This window comes from Eurypyga helias, unplaced genomic scaffold (genome assembly GCF_000690775.1).
Source record: "Eurypyga helias isolate BGI_N326 unplaced genomic scaffold, ASM69077v1 scaffold8837, whole genome shotgun sequence".
In the NCBI taxonomy this organism is placed as follows: domain Eukaryota; kingdom Metazoa; phylum Chordata; class Aves; order Eurypygiformes; family Eurypygidae; genus Eurypyga; species Eurypyga helias.
This window is the reverse complement of record NW_010262242.1, coordinates 29,982-39,783: the sequence shown is the minus strand read 5'-3', so window position 1 is coordinate 39,783 and position 9,802 is coordinate 29,982.

The following is a 9,802-nucleotide window of genomic DNA, read 5'->3' as shown; positions in this document are numbered from 1 at the left end:
CCACCGCCCTCTGCCCACCTCCCCCTCCCAGCCCAGCACCCGGGACCCCACAGCCCCTGGGAGCCGCTATCCACCCTGCCGAGCATCCCCCGGTGAAACCCCTGTTTCCTAGGAATAGAGACCTTGGTCTCCCACGGGGCCGTTGGGTGCCGGCTGGGTGCTCACACTTTTCACCCACTGCCATGACACCCTCCCCATGCCACCCGACAGCTGCCGGGGGGTCGGCTCTTCAGGGGACCCAGACGCCAACAGCAGCGCTGGCTGGCAAGACCATACAAATTTGCACCTTGGGTTTATTTCAGCGCTACCAGGTGCGTAACTGCCACGTGCCACGCTGCGTATGTAGGTGCTGCAAATGTTAAAGTATTGTGAATATCAAGAACCCAAGCCCTTCAGACATTCTGCTACAGCAGACTTTAGTGCCCTGAAAACAGGTGACATATCACGATGTCAGAGCCGCTTGCTAACTAAACAAGCAAATCGAGCTGAAACAAAACAAAACAAACACAAGAAAGATTAAGTTTGAGAGAGAAATGAGTGTTCTGCACAGAGCTAATCACACTACAGAGCCCCAGTACTGTAGCACCGAGGAGACATGAGTGAAAATAACCTGTTTTCCAGCTGAACATCAATCGTGGCCCAATTAGGTAACAGAAATAAGATGCTATGTGTACGCCCACAACTGGAAAGGTAAGTGGTGGCTACACCTTCCGCTACAGAAGGAGCTTGTGTCAGTCCTGGCTGGGGAGATGGCTCTGTTCGCAGTAGGCAGAAAGCCACCACGAGGTTCAGCCTCCAAAGCAAAAAGCTGGCTTTGTTTCAGGGACCCTTTGTAAAACAGAAGATAAGCAAGGATGGATTTATTTGTTAATGGGTTTGGGGAAGTGGACAGCATTGACCTTTTGCATACTGATTTTGCTGAACACCCTCAGTGTATAAATCATATCCCAAACCCAACAGTTTTAAATTTGGGTGGAATCCAGGCCCTTAACTTCAGCAGTCCCTTATTAAAATTATGAATGTCTGGCCCTTCAAGTTGGGCAAGAAGGAGGATGGACAAGCCTGCCTGTCGCTGTGCATTCTGTAGCTCACTAAGGAGGGAGGTGTTTCAGGGGACCTGCAGAAGGGCAGCCAGTCCATTCGCCTTTGGTGCTGCCACCTCTCCAGCAGATCATACTGACATACAGGCACACCCATAACAAGGGTCAGGCCCCTTTAAGTTACATATCCATAGGGGTAGGTTGGATTATCATAGAATCATAGAATGGCTTGGGTTGGAAGGAACCATCTAGAATGAAGGGATCATCTAGTTCCAACCCCCCTGCCATGGGCAGGGACACCTTCCACTAGACCACGTTGCTCAAAGCCTCATCCAGCCTGGCCTTGAACACTTCCAGGGATGGGGCATCCACAGCTTCTCTGGGCAACCTGTTCCAGTGCCTCACCACCCTCTCCCTGAAGAATTTTTTCCTGATATCTAATCTAAATCTCCCCACTTTCAATTTAAACCCATGCCCCCTTGTCCTGTCACTACAGGCCCTTGTAAAAAGTCCCCCCCAGCTTCCTTGTAGCCCCTTCAGGTACTGGACGGTGCTATAAGGTCTCCCCGGAGCCTTCTCTTCTCCAGGCTGAAAAAGCCCAACTCTCTCAGACTTTCATCATAAGAGGGCATTCCACATCTCTCCCACCTATAGGCCTTACCCACGGAGCTGAAATCAATCTCCCTCTCCTCTGCCTGGCCCAGCACCGTGACTCTACATCTCACAGTGAAAGGGCAGAAGGAGGCTCACCCGGAGTATCCCCGTGTAACCCAGTGGCTCAGCTGCACCTTCAGCTCCCCTGGGCCTGAATCCAAGGCTTCCCATGTCCTGGCGTGGCTCTACCACCAGACTTGGACCTAACACTTACCACCAGGTCAAAAAAGGTTAGCAGCAGTAGGCATTCAGCATCCTAAACACACAGCCTAAACACTCAGCCACAGGCTGTTACAGGCAGTGGGAAGCCCTGTCGTTTGGATGTCCCAAACTCCTCCTATTTCACAGATTCACAGAGCGGAAGGGGTTGGAAGGGACCTCTAGAGATCATCTAGTCCAACCCCCCTGCCAGAGCAGGATCACCTAGAGTAGGTCACACAGGAACAAGTCCAGGCAGCTTTTGAAAATCTCCAGGGAAGGAGACTCCACCACCTCTCTGGGCAGCCTGTTCCAGGGCTCTGTCACCCTCACAGTGAAGAAGTGTTTCCTCATGTTCAGGTTGAACCTTCCAGTTTATGGTCATGGCCCCTCGTCCTGTCACTGGACACCACTGAGAGGAGCCTGGCCCCATCTTCCTGACACCCACCCCTTTGAGATCAAATCCAGCAGCATCCAGAGAGCCTGGAGTAAGAGGACATGCTGTGGAGTGTTTAGGAGTCCTTAGAGGCAGCAGCCGTGGCAGCAGCGAGCGCTGTGTAACATGAGTTAACGGTCTCATCGAAACGCCATAGTCCCAACCTGTTACCCAGTACAGAAGAGCACCCTGAGGGAATTGTGGCCAATTTTCTCATTTCTGTTAGTTTTGAGACAAAACTCCTTGACTACAGGGAATGGCCTCTCTGCCTTCCTTGGATGGATCCTGCTGTTCTGCGTGAGCAGGGCCACGACAGGTACTAACCCTCCGGCAGATGGAAGGATGCAAGGAGGAGCTGGATTTCCCTCCCTCTTCCAGATTTAAACTGATCATCTGTAGGAGACTTCTGGGAAAAAGCGCTTTTCTAAGGAGTCAGCGTTGTTCTGAGGAAAAGGATATGCTAGGGAGCAAGGTAGCGTGCGTAGTGCATGCTTTCTTGCGAAAAGCGTATATTCTCACTTAGTCTCTTGGAGCATTTAAGGAAGAAAATCTCTTTATTGATAAAACCGCGTTCAGTGATTTTAGACGATAGGCTGCGGTACCACTGCCAGTACGGGATGATACGTGCCGCAGACCAACTGCACGCACAAAGGCGATGTGTCTACCGATGCCTGGGCACCGAACTCCTCCAGCCCGGAGCCACAGTTGGATATGGCAGCTCCAGCTGCCAGAGTTCAGGTTCAGTTCCTGCCAAATCAAAGATGTAAAAACTGCCCAAGGACCACGTGTATGTATAAAAACGTAAAAAGGTGGGTCGTCACCCCACCCCCTCGCGGTGGACTGGTTGGTTTCAGGTGACAGACGGCACCTGATCATTAGCTGGAGATCATTATTCTCAATCCGTGCCTCCTTTCCGAAGATCTTCTGCTCTGAGCAGTGGAGGCATGGATGTGAAAGCCTCTGCACCTTCTGGAGAGCAGCACAACCCCCATGGATCAATACCTTAACTTGAAAGATGCTGTCATTCTCTGGAAAGACTGAATTATTTAAAAGCATATATATATACAAAAAAGCAGAACGGCATCGCAGTCTCCAGGTTTGACTGGTACCCACTGTATTTTGCTCTTCAGAATCCTCTCTTAGCCAACTGAAAGACAGCGATTTACTTGTGCCTAACATTTAAGTTCTCCGTGAACCTCGTCAGTGTGAGATAACGGTATTACCTGATCACACTCAGACAGGAGGTGAATCACGGGTTTAGTAACCCGTCCCCAGGTCAACCGGTAGGCACAGCGCTGACCCGATGCAGACCAGGGTGCCCACCGGAAGGCTCCGTACCTACCCACCACGTTTTCCCCATCCCCAATCTCTTAAAAACGACGTGTGCCTTAGACTCAACCGTATGATGGCCGGGCCATTTTGCACACAAACCCTTTGCAATCACTGAAGGGTCTCTGAACAGAGCTACTGCGTCGAAAGTTCTCTGAGGCTCATCCCAAAGCGCACTCGCCTTACGTACATTCAAAGCGCCCGACGAAGCAGCTTAGCACTGACATTTTGCTGTAGTCACCCACCGCGAAGGCTACAGCTGCTCCCAGCGGCAGCAACAGCATCCCGGGAACAGCTGGTGAAGTGCGGCAGCCGGCACCAGACCCAACCATCCTCAGCAGGATCTTCAAGCGAGAAGGAGAACTGCTGGCATCAGTCGCTTTCTTAGATGCAATGCAACTTCTTAACTCCCATTCCAGTTTTCATTAGCTCTGAGCTGCTTGTGGTAATTTTTAGCAACTGTTAAAACGACCGATTTAGACAAGGCGTTCTTGATCCCTCTATGAGAGGCCTCTTGGGCTGAACTGAGAGCTGCCCAAATTGTTACGTGTACTATTGGATACCGGTACTAGAAAAAACATAACTTAAGTGTGTTGCTTTGTCACATTTTGCGCCACTTTTAGACTATTTCATACGTATCATCTTCATTTTTAAATCTTTTCCTTTTTTGCCTGCGGTGGACTTGTGCTCGAGCCCCGAGCTTGCAGCCCGTTAACAAGGCTCACCCTGAGCACGAGTTATCCTTTTGACAAAGGAACTCTGCAGACTGCATCACTGGGCTCCAACCCCACTTGGAGACTTAGTAGCCCGACGTTTGAACTCGTTTGTGCGTTTTCACCCAGGGAGACGGACGTGACCTGGTTTACAAAAACACTGCCGCGCTTATTCTAACTCCTAAAGGTACTTGGGGCTTCCAAACTGCCTGGTCGCTGCGTCAGGGGGTTTTTATTCCTAGCTCTTCAAAACGGCGAGGGAAAGCGCTATGTTACAATCTGTCTGTAACAATAAATGCCTGGATGACATTTGGTATTACCTGCGAATAAACATTTGCAGCATGCCCGGTATCAGATCTACGGTGTCCTGTTTGAATTCAATGAAGATTGCCAATTGCATCTTAAAGTAACAGGGTAAATTCATATTTTTTGAATGTTTTGATGGAACACTGAACTTTCCTCTGTCCCTCTGGACACGTAACATGTAAAACTATGTGAGCACTGAGAACACACACCTGCTTTCACTGCCCCAAATAACAGCGTGCTCCTGCCAAATAATGATGTAATAAAGCGCGTTATAGTCTCTCAGGCATTGAAATCCGGAAATGCTGAAATATCTCGAAATCTGGCTTTATCCGTGCGTTTTTCAAACCGTTGGCATGATCAGAAGTGCCACACAGAGGAACAGAGGCGCCTGACGATTTTCAGTTTATGTGCATATTTTCAATACGCTGAAAGCAGCACAGAGAAACAGGTATCGGTCAGAAACAGGGCAGACAAAAACGACATCGGAAACCGTACTTAGCACGTGTCAAAAGTCAGCTTATTGTCTCCAAGATGCACAGAACCCCGGCCCAATCCCAGCCTTACGCTTGCTGATAATCGGAAGGAACAGCAGCTCTAAGCTGGTGCTAGAAGGTAGTTTTAGCACGCTTGAAACGATACTGGCCCGAGGCAAGGTTGTGACACAAGAGCTCACAAACGAGGGCGAACACTTCGGCGGGTGCCAGAGAGTAAAAAAAGGGACTTAATAGAAGTTTCCTTGAGATGCAAGAAAACAATCCAAAGCTTAGTATTTGTTTTAGTAGGAGCGTTGTCTTGAACAACTGAGAGTATCAGGTGAATTGAACACGTAATAAAATCGGCACTGATCAGACCAATATCGATTTGATAATTCTGAACCAATAAACAAACTTTCCAGATAATTCATGAAAACAGGAGGACAAAGTCCAGCAAAGCAGTTACTCGTTTCCACTTCTGTACTCGGGTTGTCCTGGACAAGTGGAGCCCAAGCGCTCACGTGTCCCTATCTGGTTCTCACTGTCAGAGCTGCAGAACTCCAAAATCTTCCCTGAATTAGAGTTTATCGTATTACTCGAGTTCCACAACATTCAAACACAGCTGTATCACTACCTATATAGTTAAAGAGATTAATGCGTTACAGTAACATGGTCTGTGTTAGGGTAGGAAATTATTCTTGAAAGAAATTAAACAATTTTTTTCCTCAATACACTGTAATCTCCATGTTCTGCTTTATATCCTGTCTGTCTGTATCCACGGGTTGCCTCCTGCTCTGTGCCTAAACAAACTCTCCCACACCGCAAAACATTTGTGTGATGCACCTAGTTCCCTTGGCTTTCACAGGGTGGAAGTAAGCCTTCAGGTTGCCCTGAGAAACTGTGGATGCCCCATCCCTGGAAGTGTTCAAGGCCAGGCTGGATGAGGCTTTGAGCAACCTGGTCTAGTGCAAGGTGTCCCTGCCCATGGCAGGGGGGTTGGAACTAGATGGTCTTTAAGGTCCCTTCCAACCCAAACCATTCCATGATTCTAAGCTAAACATTAAGCAGTAATAAACTTAAAAAAAGAACTAGCTTACAAATTTGTATCTAAAACCATCCAGGGTAGCTTATTTCAAAATGAACAGGGATAAAAATATTTCTGAACTGTTCCTCTGAATGCATCATATTTTGTGTTTTACTTTTTTTTTTTTTTTAATGTATTCACAAAAGGTCAATGAATGTAGACAAACCATTTATTTTTATTTATTCACTATTTTAGGTACACTTGGTATTCTGCAACACAAAGGGAAACAAATTAAGTGCAAACCGAAATAAATATTATAGGTTGAACGTATTTTAACACATTTCAGTCATCTCGGAATTAGCAGACACTGACAATTCAGTGAGAACATTAACTCCTTTACGCTGGCAGTAACAGAGTAAAACTGTACAACACAGTATGATGACACTTTAAATGATCCCACCTGTCAGAATAAAACAGGCTTAATTTACTAAATAGAAATAATTGGTGTGTAAATATGCAATTAAGATAAAAAGAAACTACCTTGGAGTTATCAATATAAGGCATTAGATGATTTCTCCATAATAAATGCAATCCTTTATAGATACAGGACTAACATCTCTGCCTTACGTGCGTCCAAGTAAACCCTCACCCTATACCACAAACACCCATCAAGCGGCACGAGTCCAAGGTATTCAAGGGAGGAGGAGCCGGGTATCTGTGCCCGATCCATGTCTGCGCAGGCACAGAGACCTTTGGATTCACAGAGAGAGAGGAGACGCCGTAGTCAAAGCTCCCCGAGGTAATGCTCCGACAACAGACATCCCGCTCGCTCTCGGTCAAGCAGAACACTCAGCGGGAGAAACCCCATTGTTCTGAAACCTGCTTAGGTACTTGCATAATGATTAAAAAAAAAACCTGCACAGGCCTCAGAGGGGAATGTTAAAAACAAATATACAGAAGGTGCTAAGGTAAACACTGCTGGTATACCAAGAGGTCTAAACGAAAAATGGGGTTAATGCTGAATGTGTACAACTTACTGAATGACAGCACAGAGAGCAAATTTGGGATCTCCGGTCGCACAGATGCACACAGCTCTTGGAATATTGACTATATTTAGGAGAGCAGTGGGGCAAAGTAGTGGATGTTAGCTTCCCATGCAGCTTAACATCAGGAAACAGCCGTGAAAAACATGCATGAACTGTTCCCACCTCCTGCCTTTGGATTTGCTAACCCCCACCTTCCCCATGCTTTGAAAATATGCCCCTATTAGCCTTTCTAACCCAAACCTTCCCAGGACGGTTGCTCAAAAGACAGTTGCTCAAAAAAGGTTAGGAAACCTACTGAATCCCGTTAGGACTTGCATGTTCTCCCATGTTCACAGCAGCATTTTATACTTCAGGGCTTGAACCACAATTATGAGGTGAAAATAAACCACCTCAGGTTGGACATCTGCAGGCAGCAGTGAGGTGAAGTTACCTGGAAGTTAAGGAGCCTTGGAACACCACGGAAAGTGGCTATCCTCATTTATGACCATCCGAATTAAGACATTTGCACAACCAACGTGCTCCCACCTCCTGCTTGTTATTCTTATCACTGAAGTTACTGTCCTCTTCCTTCTCCAGGTTTTAATGCTCCAAAAGGAGTTTTAAAGAATTCATCTCCTAGAAAACAACAAGTTTTCTAGTTTCAGCCGAGATGTTTTGTAGGGAGCGATCCGGCACAGCTCAACCAACAGAAAAAAGGAAGAGGTGGCCTTTGCTGGAAGCAAGAGGAGGTATCGGGAGCATCCTGCTCTGAATGCACACGTGTTAGGATAGCATCCGTCGTTCAGGAAGCTCGTTTCCAATAGAGGTTTTATGTGGTCTGCGTGGACACCGGCTTCCCAGAGGTCAAATTCAAGACCTCAAGTTAAAACCGATCTCCCCATCTGAATTATCCTGTGGAGCAACCTCTCTGTCCTAAGTGAAGGGACCCAAGGACACTAGATTCCTAACTCTAGTACCTACTCTCGATATTTAAGATTAGAAGACACAAATAACCTCCAGCTACAGAAAATGTGTTCAGAGGCAATTATCCCTTTTGTCCTTCTTGCCTCGTTATTAAAGAGACTTGATTCTGGTTCTCACTGGCGCAACACACGCAGCAGAGCTATTCACAGTGTCCGGAACCAGTCCTCTATTGCCGCACTTCCATCTTTTATAGAAATGAGTCCCTGTAACGCTGTAGGAATCTGTTGTCACGTTACTCGAACTCCTACTGTCGTGGCAGAGAATGGAGCATCCTGTTGAATCATAAACACAGTGGGAGCATTTTGCTGCTGGTTATTTGGAAGGGGAGGGAGAGCCCTGGAGATGCCGTTCCCGCTCATCCACACATAGGAATAAAGGTGAGCAGGAAATTTCCCCAGGCAATGCACACACCCCGCTCGCGGGGATCGGGCCGGTTTTGACACACTCCAACGGCACTGTCTGCCTGGTAAGGAGACGACTAGAACACCGCAAGATGCCGATGCTCAAGCGGCTTTATGCCTACCAGGAATAGCGAGTATGAGATCATCACATGGATTTCGCTGCGCTGGCTCAAGAGACAGTGAGTAATTAGAACTTGTCTGTATGTTAATCAGAGAGTGCAAGGTCCCCCTGCGAACACACCGGTTCCTGGGTTATTTTAATTCACTTTCAGTGCCTGTTCCAAAGTAACTCCAAGCATAGACTAGCCATTAGTTTCCAAATCACAACCGAAACAGCTGTTTCCAATTTGCCTCTGCTCGTTTCAGAGCAGCGTACGCGTCCAGAAATCTGTGGCGCTGCCCCAAAGAACATAAATCTAAAGAGACCAAGGTCTGAGAGGGAGAACCCGTGACGGTGAGCAAGGCCCTGTACTACCCAACAGCTCTGGACAACGGCAGGGTTGTAAATAAACACGCGGGAGATGGGAATTCAGCAGAGTTGTAGACACCATCTCGCTAAAACGCTCAGACAGGTCAGTATTGCATAAACCTTGTCCTCTTTTTCTCCTGAGTGCCGACGTTCACGTTCTGACGCTACGAACAGTTACCTGCCACGCTCCCTTTCCAACGGAGTCAGCGTAAACAACTGGCACCTAAACCATGGTAGTCCCAACTTATTACAAGATCTATGTAAACGAATACTAAAAGCATTCAAGCTAAACTGTTCCTAACGTATTACACACACCGCAGTTTCTAAACAGAAACTATTTTCAGCACCCAAAAATAGGGGTATTAATCTTAGTCCTTGGTCTAACTTTCAGACTTCAGAGTGACAATGCTCCCGTAAACTAATCACGTGCGTTTGGTACATCACAGAACTGCACGTCGAAAACATTACCAAAAATTTTATTTCAGTAAGTTATATTTAGATTTTCCTATTAACCTAAACCAAGACAAATGTTACTTCTCTAAAATTAAATTACAAAAAAAAAAAAAAAGGCAAATGAACAAGATTCTTGTGACTGTTCTCAACACTGCAATTTTCTTACGGTAGGTATGATTTCATTTTCCCCACTCTATCATCTCCAGCAATCCGTACACTGAAGCTAACAACCACCAAAGGGCAAGCCTCTGATCACACAACCACAGCACGGTGGAGTTTGGCAGGGACCTCGGGAAG